The sequence below is a fragment of the Heliangelus exortis genome, chromosome 20 (assembly GCF_036169615.1).
Source record: "Heliangelus exortis chromosome 20, bHelExo1.hap1, whole genome shotgun sequence".
Taxonomy (NCBI): domain Eukaryota; kingdom Metazoa; phylum Chordata; class Aves; order Apodiformes; family Trochilidae; genus Heliangelus; species Heliangelus exortis.
In genome coordinates this window covers 9597023-9617161 of record NC_092441.1, presented here as the reverse complement: position 1 = coordinate 9617161, position 20139 = coordinate 9597023, and the positions used below count along the sequence as shown (strand labels likewise).

The 20139-nt window shown below is 52.5% G+C and overlaps 2 protein-coding genes across 7 annotated transcripts in view; one reads left to right on the top strand and one right to left on the bottom strand.

Moving 5' to 3' along the window:
* NTN1 (netrin 1) overlaps positions 1-20139 on the bottom strand; it is a 93524-nt gene that overhangs the window by 53097 nt on the left and 20288 nt on the right. The window lies entirely within an intron of this gene.
* Positions 2608-20139, top strand: part of LOC139805752 (uncharacterized) — a 335505-nt gene continuing 317973 nt past the window's right edge. For 5 of the 6 annotated variants that reach the window (XR_011729981.1, XM_071764516.1, XM_071764506.1 and 2 more), the window contains exon 1: positions 2608-2720. The gene's annotated coding sequence lies outside the window, so the exon portion shown is untranslated. The remainder of the gene's footprint in view (positions 2721-20139) is intronic. The other variant, XM_071764518.1, reaches the window with a different exon arrangement.

The following is a 20139-nucleotide window of genomic DNA, read 5'->3' as shown; positions in this document are numbered from 1 at the left end:
ACCTGCAAGCTTTGAAGGGTCTCTTAGGGCAAACTTTGATGGCAGAAAGTCAAAACACAACCCCAGCCTTCCCGGGGCTCTTCCTCTGTTTCTCTCAGAGGGATTTAATCCAGATCAAAGCCAGTCAAACACAGGGATTTCCCAGCTTTCTTGCTGGGGTGAACCTCCCCTGCCTGCCACAGCCCCGGGATGCTGCCCGGGGGCCAGGGAAGCCCAGAACTGTTTGAAGAGGGTGGTTAATCCCAGATGTGACAGCACTCATGGCAACTGGGCAGGTTTTTGGAGAAGAGCTTGACATGAACACCCAAACACATAAAGCTGCACATGCTTGGGGGCAGCAAAGGTTCTTTTTGGCTGTGAAAAGCCTTTGCTTTTCCTTTTAGCTGACACTTGAGGAATAGATGTGCAGAGGGCTGGGTTGCCTGGCAGTAGAAGGAGGATGTTGGGGTCCCCCCTCTCCCAGTATCACATCACCTGCATTTTCAAAGCTCCATTGGGGTGCTGCCATCAAGCCCCTGCCAGCATCCAGCACTCACGTCCCTAACACCAAGGTCACTGCCAAAAACCACCCTGGGGACAGGGAAAGGGCTGAGAAATGACAATGAGACAGCCCAGACCCAAACAAATGTGCTGACCACCTCTCAAGGCCAGGGGAGGAGGAGGAAGGGGTCAGCACAGGGGGTCTGACAAGCACCGGGTGTCCCCGCAGCCGCCCTTGGGCAGACCCGAGGCCACCACAGGCTCAGACTGCCAGGCAGATTTTATCAGAACACTTTAAGTAGCTTATCAGGGGCAATTAGCTCCACAGCTCAGACTGCCCCTGGCACAGTCTGCAGGTCTGGATCGTTTCAAGCAAGGGCTGCAGATGTGAAGACATCCCCAGGAAACCACGGGGTGGAGCGGCAACATGGGCGATGGAAAAGAGGATGCTCTGAGCTGGCTTTGTGCCACTTGAGCCAAGGGATGGGCCTTTTTAGCCCTAAAATTGCCTGTCCCGCCACCTTGAGAGAAGGTTTCATCCTGCTCTGGATCTGAACCTGGTCCATGACCAGGCTGGCAGGACAGAGGGAGTGTGACCCAGTGCTTGGGTGGACATGGGGCAGCCTGGGCACGGGCAGGGACTGAGCCACTTCCTCAGAAATACTGAAGCTGGCCATTAATGTATGTTATCCATACATACCCCTGCCCCCAAATACCCTTAAGTCATGTCTGTAGCTTTAATCATAGAATCATAGAAAGTCAGGGGTTGGAAGGAGCCTCAGAAGCTCACCAAGTCCAACCCCCCCTGCCAGAGCAGGCTCCCCCACAGCAGGTCCCCCAGGGACACATCCAGGTGGGCTTGGAATGTCTCCAGGGAATCCAACCTTCCAGAGAAACTCCTCAGCTTATATCTGGGCTGCCCTCCCTCCTCTCCAGCATACGTGTCCCCTGGAAAGGGTCTCTGGATCTCTGATTCCCCAGTGTGCCTGGAAATCTGGGGAAAGCAGGTCCAGGCCAGCCCCGTGCCAGGACCCACGTCGTGCTGATGGTGAGGAGAGGCAGGCTCAGCACCAGGGCAAGGGGGTGGCCACAGGGTGACAGTGCCACGGGAGGTGACTGCTGCTCGGGTCACACCTAGGGTAACATCTTACTGCTGTGGGATGGGGCTGGAAAAGCCACTCACCCTGGGCTGGAAGATTAATGATGTGCAGGGCAGGGTGACAAGCCTAATCCCTTCATCTTGGGCTTTTTTTTTTTCTTATTTTTTTTTTCCTTCCTTTTTTTTTTTTTTTGAAGCCATCCCCAGCTGCTGAGCTCGACTTCCACCGAGTCTGTCTCAGTGGGAGACCTGCTCTGGGCTTCAGCTGAAGTTCATGAATTTTGCCCAAGTGTTGCAGAGAGGGGATTGCATTTCTTTTAAGGAAACTGCATTTCCTCTGGTTACAGAGAGCAGCTGGGAGCGAGGAGTCCTGTGTTTCAGTCTGGCCTCTGCTTTTGAGTCTTGGACGTTGCTCTGAGCCAAACCTCTGATCCTGCTGTGGTTCATTTTCAGGCGCGTGTGCCCCAGAAATTTTTTTTTTTTTAAATTAATTTTTCATACAGAATTCTTTCGTTTGATGGATGCAGTGAGAAACTATTTCCCAAACAGGAAAGAGGACCTCCCTCCCCGCCTCCTCTCTCTCGTGGATGTTTTTATAACAACATCAATTGTCTGCAAAAGGCTTATTCCTTTCTGACCTCAAAACAACTCCTGGTTAGCACATTCCAGGGTGGCCACAAAATGAGTCTGAATGACTTCACAGGGCCAGGCAAGAGGCTTTCCACAACAGTCCATGGTTAGTGAAGGGCCTGATCCTGGCAGATGGGAGGAACCCCTTGGCTTTGCTGGGAGCTGAGTTTGCTGAGCACCTTGGGACCAGACCCCAAGTTCTGGGACTGTGGTGCTGGCTGTGCCAGTGACTTCTCTGGTGTTTCTCCCTTTTCCCCCTATAGTCTCCATCCATGAGGACATCCCTGCTTGTTCTTTTTGCCTGAAGCCCCTGGGAGTGGTTTGGGCTGAGGAGAATTTCTGGTATGGGCTTGAGCAGGAGGAGAGAGCTCTCAGATGTCCTGATGATGCTGAGGCCACACCTCGAGTCCTGTGTCCAGTTCTGGGCCCCTCAGCTCAGGAAGGAGATTGAGGTGCTGGAGCAGGTCCAGAGAAGAGCAAGGAGGCTGTGAAGGGATCCAGCACAAGTCCTGTGAGGAAGGGCTGAGGGAGCTGGGGGTGTTGAGGCTGGAGAAGAGGAGGCTCAGGGGAGACCTCATCACTCTCTCCAACTCCCTGAAAGGAGGTTGGAGCCAGGGGGGGGTTGGGCTCTTTTCCCAGGCAACTCTCAGCAAGACAAGAGGGCACAAGAGGTCTCAAGTTGTGCCAGGGGAGGTTTAGGTTGGACATTAGAAAGAATTTCTTTCTGGAGAGGGTGATCAGCCATTGGAATGGGCTGCCCAGGGAAGGGGTGGATTCTCCATCTCTGGAGATATTTCAAAAGAGCCTGGATGTGGCACTCAGTGCCATGGGCTGGGAACCACGGGGGGAGTGGATCAAGGGTTGGACTTGATGAGCTCTGAGGTCCCTTCCAACCCAGCCAATTCTAGGATTCTATGATGAACAGCTCAAAGAGGGTTTATGGTGAGGGTGCCAAGGGCCTGAAGCCCTCCAGTGGCATCCCTGAAGGGGGACACCTCCCCCACCATGCAGTCAGCTATGCCCTAGGCTATGGTGACAAAGGTTTGTGTGTAGCTGCTGACCAGCACCTAAACCCAGATGTGATCCTGGAAGTCAATGTTTTGGGCTTGCCTTCCATTTTCATCCCTGACTTCAACAGAAATCCCTGTGTGATGATGATGTAACATCTCACATCCTATGGTGGCACATCTGGTCCTGCCCTACCTAAAAAATCTGCCCTGCCCCTGAAGCAGCCAGACCCGCTTGTCCCCAGTGCTCCTGGTTAACAGGCTCCTCGTTGGCCATTGCACATTCACAGCTCTTATGGCCCAATTTTCCAATTTGCCAGCCTGCAGGACTGGACCAGAGCCATCATCCCAGGATCCAGCCCCACCAGCCCTGGGACTGAAGGATCCCAGCCCAGCCAAACAAATTATCGATTGATTAAAACAACTTGGAACCAGCTGGAGCTGTTGACAAAATCCTGGGGATGGAGTGGTAAGGAAATGCTGACTTTCCTGTTAGCTCATTGGAAATACCCATCTGGGCATTTTGGAAATGCAACATTTTGGTTTTTTCTCCTGTGAAAGGGCACTGCAAAGCCAAGACAACCAGAGACAACCTCAAGACAAGCAGAGGAGGGAAATCGAGCCACAGACAACCAAACCAAAGGGAGTTTTGGGGTGAGAGATTAGATAAAACATTTCTGTGGCCTGAAATCCTGGAGAGCAGGGGGGAAGGGAAGTGTGCAGGACAGCAGATGCTTTGGCAAGAGGAAGGAAACAAGTTTGAGCTGCAGCCACCTCCGGACAGAAAAGTTTTTGCTGTTCCCAGCTTGGCCTGAGCTGCAGCACTCGCTCCCTCTCTGCTCCCCTCCCCAGGCATGGAAGATCCCTCCAGGCCAGAAACAACCCCAAACTCATCCTGCCCACTCCAGCCAGATGAACCAGAGCTGCCTGAACCTGACCTTTGCCTCTGCCTTTGCTCACCCCAAAGCAAACCCAGAGGTCTCAAGGAGACCCAGACACATATTAGCTCCAAAAAGCCTGGCTGCAGCAGATGCTGATGTGCAAAATCCCTCCAGCAGAGGTTTTTTTATTTTTTTGGCTGGGTTTCTGGGCCAGCTGCTCTGCAGACCACCAGCCACCTCCATGGGGAAGTCCCAGCCATGGGATGATGGGTGCCATGGGGCCAGGTACCACCCAACTCCCACTGCCTTGGAGCCCAAAGGGAGGTTCCTGCCTTTGGAAACAATGTCTTTGAAAAAACACACACAAAAAAAAACCAACCAAAAAAACCCAACAGGGAGTTGGGGGCTGAGAGGTGACAGATGGAGCTGTGACACCCACCAAAGGATCACGTTGCCCTCAGAGCTCTGGAGCAAATGGTGGCCCAGCAAGGGTGATGTGACAGGGAGAGGGGCAGAGGGGACACAGGGCTCAGCCTTAGTGCTTGAAGCTCTTAAGTTCTCACAGGGTTGAATTTGGGCCTCAGCATTTTCTGTCTGCCACGTGGGGCTGAGGTCCTGGCAGATGGCAGTGGGATGGCTGCTGGCTTTGCTTGCCAAATGAAGGTTTTTTATATCCAAAAGACCTGGGAACCTCCAGTGCCAAGCAGAGAAAGAAAATTGTCTTTGCTGGGACAACTTCTTTTAAAGCCAAGGTTGGGCAATCAGTCTAAAGGTCTCCCTGAGGGTCCTTCCCCAGGAACTTGAATCTTCTTCACCTACAGCCAAGCACGTTCCTCCAGAGGGAGCAACCCTCCTTCTCCCTTTGAAAGCAGCAAAGCAGATTTGTTCCAGCTGCACTGTTTGGGGGAGTGCAAGTGAGAGAGATTTCTTTATTGCTTTTGTTGACAAGCTAAACCAAACTGACAGCTGTAATCTGAAATGGGAGTGTCTGCTGCAAGCCTTGCACCAAGACCTCTGTGGGTGACAAAAACTGGTGCCATCAGCTGGGTGCAGCTCAGCCCTTCCTGGGATGCTTCCCCCCTTCCATTCAGCTGGCTGCAGGCACAAGGTCATTTCATCCCACTGATGGGGAGACATAAAAATTGAGATCGGATTGTTTTTTTTTTTTTTTTTCTTTTTGGTTGGTTGGTTACCTTGGTTTGGTTTGGCTTTTCCCAAATGATATTTCAAATATCAGCCTGGAGAAGAGGAGGCTCAGGGGAGACCTCATCACTCTCTCCAACTCCCTGAAAGGAGGTTGGAGCCAGGGGGGGGTTGGGCTCTGCTCCCAGGCAACTCTCAGCAAGACAAGAGGGCACAAGAGGTCTCAAGTTGTGCCAGGGGAGGTTTAGGTTGGACATTAGAAAGAATTTCTTTCTGGAGAGGGTGCTCAGGCATTGGAATGGGCTGCCCAGGGAAGGGGTGGATTCTCCATCCCTGGAGATATTTCCAAAGAGCCTGGATGTGGCACTCAGTGCCATGGGCTGGGAACCACGGGGGGAGTGGATCAAGGGTTGGACTTGATGAGCTCTGAGGTCCCTTCCAACCCAGCCCATTCTATGATTCTGTGATTCTATGAAATGCAAGGTTGGAGCCCATCCCCAAGGATGGGATGGGGATGTGTCTGCCTGGGGAGCTCCTGGGTCAGGGGGGGATGGAGGGCTGCAGCCCAGCTCCCAGACTGCTGGTCTCTGGGGCACAGTCTCCCCTCTTCCAGTTTAAAACCCTCAACAAGAAACAAGGGTGGAGGGTTTCTCTTCCCCTAACCATACAGATCCTCAGCTCAACCCCACTGAACCTTCAACTTTCCTCCTTTTGCAAGCCTCTTTTCCTTCAAAAACCAGAAGAGATGCTTTCCCTGGGATGATTCCACAGCCTGGTTTCACATCCCACACAGGGCCTGGCACCAGTGAGCTGCCCTGTGACCCTCTGAGCTACCAACCCAAACCCTTTACTAACAAACCCCATCCCTGTGTGCCCAACACCTCCCCCTGCTCCGGGGGGATTGTTTGGCCTGGATCTTGCCTGGATCATTTTTAACCTTCTGCAATTTTGGCTCTGGTAGAAGGAAGGCTGCTCGGTGGGTTGCCTGTTGGAACCAACTCTCCCTTGTATTTGCCTCTCCAGGTGGTAAGAGGCTGAAAAGGCTCCGTAATCCCCCTGAATGAACAGCACAGCACAGAAACAAAGTCAGGCTCTATTGTGTTATCTTCATCCCCTTTTAACACGGGCTGGTTCAGCCACCCAAGATAAAGCAGGAGAGGAGCTCACAGCTCCCTGTGCTGGGACCCCAAGGGAAGAGGTGGGAAAGGTCCCCTGGACCCCCCCTCCATGGCCCTGGGGGGGTTTGGCTGCAAAGCTGCCAGTGCTCCTGCCACTCTTCCAACTACATCAAGGAAAAAAAGGTCTCCTGCCCCATCCCCTCTCACAGCTGGTGCCTTTCACCACGTTTTCTGGCAAGGTTCAATCCAATTTATTTTTTTTTTTCCTCCAGCCTGAATTACATTCCCTGTTTTTACTCCAGAAGCTCCCTTTAGGAACATCATGCTTTAGGAACTCTGTGGCTAGCAATGGGAGACACCTTGTAGGAATCTTCTGCAAGACCTTGGCACATGGCTCTGAGCTCAACAGAGTATTTCTTTGCAGTTTCAAGGAAAAAGGGGAACCTTTGGAAATCATTCACTTGTCAGTGAGTGCAATATATTCCCTATGCCAAGCATCACATTTATGCTTTGTTTCTCCAGTTCAGTTTTTCTACAAAGATTTTAGACATCAGACTCTCAATAACCCTTTGCTGACCAGTCTGGTTTGTGGATCTGATGTTTCACACCCCCCCTAAACTCCCTGCCGTGACCAAAAGCCTCTGGATGGATGAGAATCCTGCCATGGGCAGTGGATTCAGAGGCAGAGCTGACCCTAAGCCCTCCTGGAAAGGTGATGCTGAGTATGGAGGTGGTCAAACACTCAAAAAATCCAGCTCCTGCTGCATTCACCTGTCCAGCTTGTACAGAAACTCCCTGGTGTGGCAGTCAAATGAGCCAGATGTGCCCTGCCAGCATCTCCCTGTGTTGGGGGGAATCCCTCCTTGCTGCCCATGAGGATGATGCTCATGGCTCCTCCCTGATCATACTCACAAGGCCTCCCTGTGCTGAGCAGCCCAAGCAGAGATGTTCCATCACCTCCATTTCCAGCTCCTGCTCATTTCCAACTCCACCTTCAACTTGTTAGAGCCCTGAGGCAGTAAAACTGGCTCCAGCGCATCCTCTCTGTGCTGAAGCTCAAATTTGGCTCAAATTCCTGAGCTAGGGCAGGGGTGGGAGTGCTCAGCTTCGCTTGTCTGCAAGGGATCCTTTGAGCTACCAAACTGGGAGCAACTGGGACTGGGAGGGAGAAGGTCAGGGCAGCCACTGGACTCACCACCAGCTGGGGCTGCCCCATGCAGGACCTCGGGTGGGCAGCTCAGGGCTGTGTCTGCTCACACCAGAGAAGATCCCAGCAGCACGGGTCACTCTGTCCTGCCCTTTCCACCTCTCCTCTTCTCCTGCCTCCCCCGTGGACAGATTCAGCTTTGCCTCCCTGACCTGGAGCTGCTTGGGCCAAAATGAACAAGACCTCACCGAAGAAGCAGCCATGAGCTGGGGTTGGGGCAGAGCTCTGTTTAAGTGAAAACAACTGCCCCGTGCCAGTTTAAATACAACTCCTCTTTTCTTACTTACATAACATGGTAACTTTCTTTCAACAAATTCCCTTTATTCCTGGCCCAACAAAGCATTACAGAACCCTTATGTTTCTTGGCCACAATGGTCAAGGCCCTCTGAGGAAAGCAAAGAGGTTCAGAGTCAGCATCAGGGCCACCTCCCTGGGGGATGTTAAGGCTCTGGGCACGAGGGGCTGGATGTTTGCTGAGGGCAGGGGAAGCTGGCAGGAGCTGGGAACTTTCTTCTGGGGGTTTTCTGCCTTGTGTCACTGTGGAGCTGGGGCCAAGTGGAGAACTCTCAGCACAGCCCAGGCTGCTGGGCAGCTCCTCAGCAGGGTCTGCCCTCCATCCAGCACACCTTGGGTGGCCCCAGGCATGTGGTGACCCAGTCTGGGAACATCCCTGGCTCTTCCTCTCTTCAGATGGTTAGGGATATTGGTTTCCAAAAGGAAAAGGGAGAAGATTTCAGCTTTGGGTCCTGACAACACTTAAGCCGGACCTGCATCCCGGGACCCTCACAAGAAATCAGGTTTGGGTTGTAAGAGAAGAGTCTGGGGTGAAGACAGAGCTCCCCACCACCCACCCCAGGTGGTGATGGGGAGAGGGAATGATGGAAGACCCAAGGAGATCCAGCTCATTCCGTTTGCTGGGGATCAGCTGCTGCTAAGCCAATGGCCGGCTGGTTCCTGAAGTCAGCTGTTGTTTTGGAAAGGCGTCTGAATAGCCCAGTGTTTTCCAAGAACATCAGAGCTTTGGCAGGGGCCAAGCAGCAGTCTGAGGTTAGCAAAACAACCTGGTGTAGACAGGCTCTCTGGTGCCTGGGAGAAGTCCTCAGTCAGCAGCTCAGTACGTGCTGCAGGGATCTGTGCTGATGCCAGGGATGTCCACTCCTCCTTCCCCAGCCCTTCCGGAGAGGGAACAGCCCATGTCTGCAGGAGGACAGTCCACGAGGTGCATCTGGAGAACAAAGTCTCCTAGGCCTGCTGGAGAGACAGGGATTGCCTGGCTGCTGCAGGCATTTCTCCACTACAAATGAGTGTTCCAGCCAAGAGCAACCTTTCCCAGGTCCAACACGCCTTCTCCTGCGGCGGTGCTCAGCCTACAATAGCAGCAGGCATCTCAGGGGACAAGCCTGGCTGGAAATGTCATTAGCATGTGTCACCTCTGCCTCCTTGGAAGGATTAATCAGAACGAGGAGCTCACATTTTTTTTTTTTTTTTTTTTAATGAGCCGTTTCATGGTGTCTAAATGAGGTGGAGGGGGGGGCGAGATTAAAAAAAAAATAACAAAAAAACCCCAAGCGAAACAGATTTCCCAATAAAATTTATAGAGCATGAAAAGGGCTTCTGGTGGTGGAGTCCAGAGGTGGCTGGCCCTGTGCGTGCAGAGGCACCACCTTCCCTGCCCTCTTTGCAGGATGAAAACAAAACAAACAAGCAGAAAAATCCCTGGAGCAGATAAGTGAAGTCACCTCCTTTGCGGGAAGGGTTGAGTCGGTGTTGTTGGCAAGGGACACTCAGATGGAAGAGCCAAACCCTCTGAGGCTTCTGTGGGGTGCCCATGGGCCCACCACCATGGCATGGGGGTTCATCTTCTTCCTGGGACACATCCCAAGAGCAGACCCACAGGTTTTCCTTGAAGCAGCACTTAAAAAACCTCCTCCTGAGCTGTGCAGCACTGCCTGGGTGCTATGTGTGTGATCAGAAGATGCTCCTCACGGAGAGCTGGCACCAAGAGGAGGAGCAAACCCTGGGTGCAGTGAAAGCCCCCTCATCTTACAGCCTGTGTGTTTGGTAGCCATGTGGCTTATGTCTGAGCTTAAACACACCAAATCCCCTTTCAGAGTCCTAGGGAAGAAGCAGCCACCTCTCACCCTTGGGCAGGAGGCTGGGGGTGTGAGGAGCTGCTGGCCACAGTAGTTGCTGTTCACCCCTCTGCCTGAGATGCTCCAACTCGTACAATCCCAGACTGGTTTGGGTGGGAAGGGACCTTAAAGCTCACCCAGTTCCACCCCTGCCACAGTCAGGGACACCTCCCACAGCCCAGGGTGCTCCAAGCCCCATCCAACCTGGGCTGGGACACTCATATGTCCCTTTCAGCACTGGGCAAGGGGCAGGAGGGTCCCCAGGCTGTCACTGGCTGGAGCTGGCAGTGTGAGGGGAAGGGGATCACCCCCTGCCAGGCATTTCCCAGCCCCCTGGCCCACAGGGAGCAGGGCCAGCTCTGGCCAGCCTTGGAACAGGACCTCAGGAGCCAGCATCCCCTTGTTGGTGAAGGCTGGGGACAGGGGGGATGGGGACCAAGGGAGGGGGGTGTGGGGGAGATTTCCATGCCCAGGCCAGACAACAAATTATTCTTGCCTAGCCCACCCTTCCCTCCAGTAGCAAGTAATCCTTGCAACCATGACAGCAGCTTCTCTTTGCCCCGGAGAACTGTATAAATCAGAGCAGAACAAAAGTCTTTGCTGGGAGCTGGGCATGTGCACTGCCTTTCAAAGGGCAGGCACATTTCTCTATAGATCTGCCTTCTCCGGGGACTGAAACTCTGACAGCCAAAAGATTAAGCAAAACAACCCACTCAACCTACCCTTCTCCAGCATCTCTCCCTGGGTGGAACAAACCCATCACGGTCAAAGCAGAGGGCAGAGCCATAATTCACACTTGTTACTGTGCTGCTTAGTTGTTTAATGGCCTATTTTTCCTCCTCAATGTTTTCAAAGTTTTGAGTAATAATTACATAGAATGCAGGCTCGTTTGGCGTTAGGGCTGGAAAACTTGGAAATAATGAGGAAAAGCAAACCAAATGTACCAATTAGGAGAGTCCTCGGGGAACCTGCGGAGCTCTAGTGAGCTGCATCCAAACCTTCAGAGAAACCATTCAAACCACATTCCTCCCCGGACTGGTAAACACGCACACACCAACCCTCGCCCACACACCCCGAGTGAAAAGCTTTAAATCAACCCGAGGAGAGCAGGAAAACTTGGGAAGTTAAAGCAACCACAGCTCCTTTTGTTCCTGGCAGCACGGAACGTTGCAGATGTCCTGCAGGATGGTGCTGCTGATGGGGTCTGTCACTCACAGTGTTAAGAGCCAGATAAGAGGAGAGGAGGAACACTGCTTGCCTCTTCAAGACCAAAATCTCTGTCCTTGCAACTTTTCGGAGCAATCGGGGCAGTAGAATAATTTCTTTTCCAGTTGTATTTGCACCAGCAGAGACCTGGGCTCACGCCAGCTGAAGGAGGGACCGAAAATGGGAGTCGTGGGGAGCCTAAGCTCTTCTGCTCCTCGGGGGTTTCTTGGGAAAGGGCTATTTTTTCTGTGAGCTCCTAGTTATGCAGCTACTTGCATGGACAAATTTTGCCTTCTGGGTTGTGCCCTGTCTGCCTTCTCCAAGGTTTGGCTGATGGTGAGGTGTGAGACCCTGGTGCCCATCAGCCTCCACCTGTTACCCCACTCCTAACCTCCCTCTTTTCCTACAGAAAACTGTCCTGGAGCTGGAGACATTGCTGGAGAGGAGATGAATATCTCTTAGGGGGACATGGAATTATGGGAGAGGGACCCTCAAAATGTTCCTTAAGCTACCATGGAGCAATCCAGCACCTCCATCACCCTCCAGGCACGGCAGAGCCATGGGCAGTAACTGCTCTGCAGAGAGACTCTGCCACCATCTCAGGTGAATGTCACTGAAAACCTGACCTGGAAATGTCTCTGAAGGAAAGGGAAGTATTAAAGAGTCAGGAAGGAACAACAGCCATACGTGAACATCATCATTCATACAAAGTAGAGCCATCCCTGAAATCTGGGCCAAGAAAGCTATTGCCATGGAGTTCTTCTGCATAGGAAATAACAAGGAATTGGGCAATTGCAGTTGCAGAGCATGCAGCCAGGGCTGGGGAGCTTAGTTATGGCTTTTGCCAACGTGCCTGGGTGTCAAACCTAAAGCTGATTACCCAGTGCATGTGCTGCAGACAGAAAACACCCTGGTGAGCCTTTTGTTGGAGCTTCTTGGCTGAGGCATTTTCATTTTTCCAATGACAGCCATCTAAAAGCAGCAGAAACATCTCTGGGTTTATTTCAGATTGAAATGCTTTAATTTGGGGTTTGAAAGCCAAGCCAAGCCAAAAGTTTTTAATTGCCTTCCATCAAATAATCAAAAATTTCATGGAAAGGGAAGAGTCTCATCCAAACACTCACATCCAATTTAATGCAGTAAATTAAAAGAAGTAGAATTGCTCCTTTATTAGCAGCAGTGAAACTTCCTCCCACCAGCACTGGGACACAACCTCCCCTGCTTTCCCTACTGTCACCCCACTAATGGGTGGGTTGGTTTTAGGGTGCCTGGTTTGAAGTTAAATCATCTCCATCTGGTTTCCAGGGGGACTGAGCACCCCCTTTCCCTGCCACCCAGACCAGCAGTGGGTGGGGGGCACCCACACTGGTATTTGCCTGCCAGTGCTTTGCTTTCCTTCTCCCAGCTGCATCTGGCTGCTGGTGCCACAGGAGCCCTGCTCAGGAGCTGGGTCCCCCCAAATTTTGGGTACAAACACAAAGAGTTAAAGAGCCCTTATTCCCAAATCCCTCCAACCTGCCAAAATGGGGCTAAATACTATTTACCCTCTACAAGCTCTGCCTGAAAAAATGATAAAATGAGGCTAAATCTCTGCTTTCTCTTCCTCCCCCCCAGCTCCTCTTTTTAATGTAGGGAAAGTTAAGACTCCTGAGCCCTGGGGATGGCTTTTATGTTCTCTTTTATGATATTTACTAAAGACTTAAAGATGGGAAGAGGCAGAAGCCTATGGAGTGCATGGGCTCAGATGAAAAGGTCCTGGATTCCCAGCGGGGTAGGAAGGCTTCCAACAGGAGGCACAAGCTGCTGGGCTTTGTTTCTCAGTTCAAACATGGTCCCCTGCACAAAAGGAGGTGAATAATATCGCTCTCCCAGGAGGCAGACCCACGCCTTGCTGCCTGCCATCATAATGATAATAATAATTCCAAACAAAAGGAAAAGGATGCCAGCAAAAAAAAAAAAATTTTTTTAGGATTAAGGGCTCCTGTGTCCCACCTGCTGGCTTGGGGGATTCTGAATAGACCTTTAGCTCCCTCAAACTTCAGGCACCCCAGGGTAGGTCCATCCCTTTCCGGGCCATCATTGGGATAAAATGCCCATGGAAAGATTCCTGGGGAGCTGCTGGTGTGAATAAAAGGGCAACCTGTCAATGACTCCATGTCAGCAACAAATGCTGGGGTTATGGGGACAGGGCAGCTCAGGTTTTCCTGGGAGACAGAGGTTGGGGAGAATGGGCAGCACAATGCATGCTAATGCCTGAGCTGACCAGAGCTGGGCAGCTCAATGCCACCCCAGGAACTCCTTGTAATCCACCATTATATCCACTCTTTGACATGGTTTTCTTCTGCTGAACAGTTCTCTTTGGGCTTTGCTCCCAAGGAGCGAGGCTGAGCTGGCTGCCCCCTTCCCCAGTCCCAAGGTATGTGGACAATACTCAATTTTCTCCTAAGGGCACAAATACAATGAAAGAGTCAAGCCAGCTTTAGATGGCAATAAAGCACCTAAACCCACCCCTTTTTCTCCACAGGCTCCCCTTAAGGCCACAAAAATCTCTGTAATCCACTGCCTCCCAGGGGCAGGAGCTCTGCCCAAGATGCTGGATCTCCTGTTTGAGACTTGGATCAAGAACCCACTGGTACTGGTTTCCTTTGGCCAGCTTAGGGGGGTCAGGCTCTGTCCAGAGCAACATGTGGAGCAGGAAAGAGAAGGGCTGAGCAAACACCCTGAGAAAGGGAACAGGAGAGCCTCAGAATGAAGGGAGGAGTGGAGGAAGGGACGAGATCCATCCCCAGGCTGCATCTGTGGGATGGACAGAGCTGAGAAATGCCCTGAGAGATGCTGCCCCAAGAGCTGCTCTCAGCTGGGCAGGATGTGTCCATGGGGCTGAGCTGTTCAGGAAGGGGTGGGACACACCACAGCCATGTCACCCAGGTACAGATCAGCACCAGTGCTGATGGGATTGGCTCCCCCTGCCCTTGCCACCACTGCTTTCCTCTGGCTCCAGAAGAAACTTTCACTATTTCTCACAGACAAATGATGCCAATCAACCCAACCTCACCAAGCAGAAACCAGCAATCAGCCCAGCTAGCAGAGTGGGCAAATGGACACCCAAGCAGGGGCTGGAGGAAGCCAAGATCCCCCCAGATCACTGAACTCCCTCGTGCTGGTGTACATCAGTGCCCACATCTGGGTTGTGATAATTTAGGGGGTGCTTTCAGCCCTCTGAAGGGGCCCCACATCTCCTCTGCTTTGTAAAAGCATCCAGCACTCAGAACTTTTCCCATTTCCAGGGTGTTTGTTTCTTCTGTAGCTGCTTCAGGCTGATGCCTGAGCTCAGGTTCTGTCTCTGGTGGTAGCACCAGGTTATTGCTCTTCTGGCAGGAACTTCAGAGCCAGCCACCAAAGTGTGGAACCAGAGGGTGTGCCACCCCAACCTAACCCTGCTGGGTCTTGTCTGCTCCATCTGCTGAGGCCTTTGGCCAAGTTTAACAGATTGTTAAACACCCCAGTGGACTCCAGGATGAAATCAAAAGGCAGAGTTCCCCTCACCACAGCATCACCCACACAAGGTCTTGATGGAGCCACAGCACAAGTATGAGTCAAAACCCATCACCTGCCTCAGTTTACAACCTTAGGATGAAGAAGCAGCAGCCTCAGCTCTAGAGGCACTTTCTTCATGTTTCCAAAGACTTTCCTGGTCCCTGCTTCAGAGGGGAGGATTTGCCACAGTTCTTTGAAGAGGTACATCAAAAGGCATTGCCAAAGGAGCCAATCTGGGGGCATTACAGTCACAATAAAGCATTGCATCATGCATCAATTATGTGTCAAACCCCATCTGAAACACAGCTTTGAGTACGAGGCTGTGATGAAGTGACAATCTCACCCACATCTATGAAAAAGGCCTGCACCAGATTTATCTCAGTGAGAACTGGGAGACTCTGGTAATTTTGCTTAATCTTTTATATGAGGTTCTGAATTTACAAGAGATTCGGGCTGGGTATCTGGCCAGAAAGGGAAATCCTGGCATCGTTTGGGTCGTTCTGTTCTGCGGCGTTGTGACAATCTCTACAGCATCTCCTTGGACTGGGAATGGCAATGCCCCACAGGGTGTTGAATTTGGAGTCATCTGAGAGGTTTCAGTTCCCTGCCTAGCATTACTCCCTCCCACAGGGTTGGGAAATTACTGTGAATTTTATGTTGTTTTGAAAGAGAGCAGTTCTGGACTCCTGTTTGCTTCAGCCTCCAGCTGCTTTTCTCATGCCTTAAGGCACAGGACTTCTACCCAAGCCAGGACCTGCTGAGGACTGGGCACGTTTGGTCACTGCAAACCCCAACCTGCTCAACTCCAGCCCAAGAGAGAGCCCCAGAGCAGGGAGAGGGTCAGGCTGGGCTCTGGCAGAGCGCTCCCTGCTCCTGCCCTCCCAGTGTTTCCTCTCTAATAGGGCGCCTGTGCTTGAGGTTCTGCATTTCATCTTGTTCATAAAACTGATGCTAGGCAGAAGACTTGGCTCAGCTGGATGGTGACCCACAGCTATAAATCTGCCCTGCTCCCCCTGCTCACACCCCCACGGAGCTGCTGTCATTGCCCATTTGGAGTCGAAAAACTAAACATGACATTTCCCAGGTGCAGATGTGTTTGTCTCCCCTCCCTTCCAGCCTTCCTTGGCTTCTTCTCTCTTTTTGAAGAGAGGGAGAGAGAGATTTAGCAGGCTCTCCTCCTGGAAATATTGAGGCAATGGCTGGGCTGGGCCAGAGGAACAGCTCTGACACCCAGGGGAGAGGGCTGGGGGACTCCAACCACCCCATCAGCCATCCAGGCTGGAGGTCTTGCCTGGCCCCAGGAGGACTCCAGAGGAAATTCAGTTTCTCTGTCCCAGCACTGAGGTGGTGGGGAGGATGGGAAAGGTTTCCTGGTGCTCAAAAAGAACTTGGTGGAGCAGGGAGACAGGTGGTGAGAGGAGGAGAGCAGGGAGAAGATCAGAAAAGGTGGAAAGACACTAAGCTGAGGTCCAGTTCTGCCCACCCCAGACAGCTCCTGACCAGTCCCTGCTGCCCAGCATCGTGGGTGCTGCCTCTTAAGGGACAAAATGGAGTCTAGGGGACCATAGACCCTTCTGACCTTTATGAAAGGGCAAACAAAATGCAGCACAACCAAGATTTGGGACTCCAAATGGTCCCTGTCACTTGGAAGCCCCTTTTGCAATAGCATCTAATTCACATAAAGAAGTGCAAATGTCCCAGATGTGTGATCAGAGAAGCAAAAGCCATTAAGTGGCTATTGCTCCTAATGTGCTGCTAAAACTAATTACAAGGTGTCCATCTTTGGGTTCAGCAACCCCTAAATTACAGAGAACACTCCAGCCAGCTATTGCCCCATGCTCCAACACCACCCAGGGAGGTTTTAAAAGAGGAGCCTGCACCAGTAGGTTCTTTCTTCTGACCAGTATGGCCAGTCTAAGGGCCAGTTACAGAGCTTGAGGCTGGGATTCTTCTTCACTCATTGCTGGTGCCCATTTGAGGTGCCTGCCTGCTCTGCTCTCCATGAGGGGAGGAACAGTTCCCAAGAAGGAGTTCCAGAGTTCAAGGGGAAATATCATCCCACTTCCCAACGATCACGTCCCTGATTCTGCAACCACATCACCAGAAGCACAGGGCAGGGATGGCAGAAGCCATCTCAGTGGGAATACCTGGAGATGAGAAGCCCAGACAACACCACCTGGAGCTTTCTAGAAGAGCACAAGTTCAGAGCTCCCACCTGCAACCTGGGGACTGCAGGGTCTTGGGTGAAGGCAGCAGTGCTCAGAGCCACATCCTGGAGCAGTGTCCATGCAGTGAGCTCTGGCTGCCCCTCATCGGCTCAGGGGGACAGCAGTGTCCCCAAACCCTGCTCCTGTGGCAGCTCTGTGTGGCTGTTACAGCCAAATGTCTGCAGGAGCACCAGGTTTCCTTCTCCCTCCATGCTACCTGGAGGTGGATCTTGTATCTGCAGCTGGTGCTCCAAGACTCCTCTTCAGATTGCAGGGTGATAAGAGGTGAATGGGGCTCCTTATGACATTGTTTAATGAGCTGATGACATTTTTACGGATGAAGAAAGTCTCAAGACAATTAGACTTGTGGATTCTTCAGAGATGCCAAGACTCTCCCCTGACTAACAAACCCCATTCACGTTCTACTCACTGGATGGAATCTTTGCAGCACACTTTGGAATCACCAAATCCTTTGGTTTGAAGAAATTCTTGAAGATCATCAAACCCAACCATTAACCCCGGGCTGACCCAGGTCGAGCTGTCTCCTCCTGCAGCTCCCAGGGTATTCCCAGCTCCAGGGTTACCTTGGTAGGAAAAGCCCTCTCAGATCACCCAGTCCAACCAGTAACCCAGCACTGCCCAGGCCACCCCCACCCCATGTCCCTCATCCCCACATCCCCAGGGTCTGAAACCCCTCCAGGGATGATGGGGACTCCAGCCCTGCCCTGGGCAGCCTGGGCCAGGCCCTGACAACCCTTTCCAGGGAGAAATTCTTCCCCAGCTCCAACCTAAACCTCCCCTGGCACAACTTGAGGCCAAAAGCTGCTCTTGTCCCATCCCTTGTTCTCTGGGAGCAGAGCCCGACCCCCCCTGGCTCCAACCTCCTCTCAGGGGGTTGCAGAGAGCCACAAGGTCTCCCCTCAGCCTCCTCTGCTCCAGGATCAGCATCCCCAGGGCCCTCACAACTTCTCCAGCCCCTTACCCAGCTCCATTCCCTTCTCAGGACACTCTCCATCCCCTCAATGTCCTTCTGGTCCTGAGGGGCCCAGAACTGACCTCAGGATTCCAGGTGCAGCCTCCCCAATGCCCAGGATAGGGGGATGATCCCTGCCCTGGTCACATTTTGCTGACACAGGGATGCTGAAGTCAGATGTGGGAATAACCTTGCTTGCCTTTTGCTGGGAATCTTTGGCTTCCCTCACCTTCCCTCACCAGATGGGAGACTCCTGAAACGGAGGTGTCCATGGCACTGCCAGGCTGGGATGGGGAAGTGAGTCTGGATATCAACAGATCTGCTCCAGGATGAGGGGTGCACAGAGGCACCACTGTGGGTGGCTCAGCAAGGGCCAGTCCTGCCTCCTGAAGGGGTAAGGAGGCTTTGAAAGAGGGAGATCAGTGTGTGAGGGGCTTTGCTGCAATCCCCCCCAAGGATGCTGTTGAGGAAACCTGGTAAGCAAAGGATAAGAGGCAAATTCCCACCTAAAAGCCAGGCTGGGGTGGCAGGGACAAAGAGCTGGAACCCGGAGAGGTTTGGCACCCGGGGCGCAGTCATAATTAAAAGTAATAACACTGAGAGCTTTCAAAGCACTTGGTAAACATGATTAACTAATTAGTCAAGTCTTTACTAATTAACCAGTCACAGGACTGGTGTTGCTCAATATGTTTAATGATCCGGAGAGCAGCTGAATAGCTGGGGGCAACGTTGTGGGAGCTGTGCAGGGGATTGATGGGGAGGCTGGGATGAGCTCCCAGCAGGAGCAGGGTTTGGAGGGGATGCACACCCCGGGCATGTGCTGGGGTTGGACCCTCTGATCCTGCTGAAGATGATCTCCCCTCCCCCAGGCCATCCCATCACCACCTCTCACCCTCCTCTCTGGTTAAGGAGCATCTCCCATTGACTCCTGTGGGTGGCACTGGGAGCTCTTTGGGTGGAAGTGTTCAGCTGTACCTGGAGGCAGCCAGGTCTGAGTCAGGCTGAGCTAAACATGAACCCCTCAAAGTGCCCTGCACCCCAAACCTCACACTAATGCTCTAATGAGGATGAGTTGCCTCTCTCTTCCCTTTCAGTAAAGCAAGGATTGGAGTCACCCCAGTGCAGGAGCAGAGAAAAGAGAAGCAGGACCAGGGAGCATCTCTGGCTGCCATTGCATTGCTAATTGATCACCTGTGCCTCAGTTTCCCCAGGCTAGGTACAGTATTTCACACCAGATTCCATACTCAGATACCTTCCCATCCATTTGTTTTTAAACCAGGACTGCAGCTGGAAGCTTCCCTGCAAATTGAGGGAAAAATCTCTCCTCCAAAGACACTTGGGGCTGGTTTTACCCTATGGTTGCCTGGGACCTTTCTGCTCCCTGTGAGCTCACATTGCACACCCTAAACCCAGCCCCTTGTTCTTTCAGACTCTTCTGGTGGCACCAGTTTGTCTCTATTGCCTGGGACAGGTATCACCCCCATGGCATCCCACAGACCTGCAGGGTGCCTCTGAGCCCCTGCCATGGTTCTGCTAGTGAATGACACCTTTGAGGGGCTGAGTTTAAGTAATTTTTGACTGCCCAGGAGTGTGAGAATCCAAGTGGCTGTGTATGTGAAGGTGGCATTGCTGCTGCACCTAGAGCAGATCTGTATGGCTGTGCCCATGGGGTTATTAAACCATCCCATCACCCAGAGCCCTCTTCCCCAGCACCAGGAGGAATTTATTCCTGCAGGAGGGATCTGGGGACCAAAGAACCACACGGTCCCAGAGAGTGCTGAGCAGGGCTGAGCCCTCAGTCTCCCAGTTCCTGGAGTAGCTGGGAAATGCTGAACTTTCTGTGGGACCTGCAACACCCACAAACCTCACCCAGAGCTGCTGGGAGCACAGTTCAGCCCCTGCTCCATATTCCTACAGGAGTCCTGCAAGGAAAGAGAGTCTATGGAGAAGATCTGAGCTCAGGGCTGTTCACTGGGAACTCTGCTGGCTGGATGGATGAGCTTTTGCCATCAGCCATCCCCAGTGAGATGGGAAAGGGCACCCAGTGGGAGGACTGGGGCAGGACCTGGTGGCTCTGCATGAAGCAATGGGACTGGGAGCTCTGCTGGTGGTGATGGAGCATCCCACCTGGCTGGAATCATCCCAGTGTGCCTGAAAAAAACCCATCCTGGCTGGTTTCTCTTAGCTGGCCCCTGGACCTTGAGAATGGAAGCCCAGCAGTGGGCAAGCAGCTCCCAGCTGAATTACCAGCTTGCCCTTGTGGTGGTTAAACTTTCCAACTGCAAACACTTGCTCCTGCAGTTACCAAGAGAGAAAGAAAGAAAATTCTCCCATGCAGAACAGCGTTTGGAGGTCAATAGAGAAAAAAAAAAAAACAAAAAACAAACCCTGTGGCCTGAATACCCAATCTGGGGAGCTTGGGGAGCCTGGCAGGGAGGCTCAGGGTCTGGGTGTCTGCATTGTCACACTTGTAGCCAGGTTACCATGGCTCATCCCCAGTGCATCCACCCCCGGGGGGC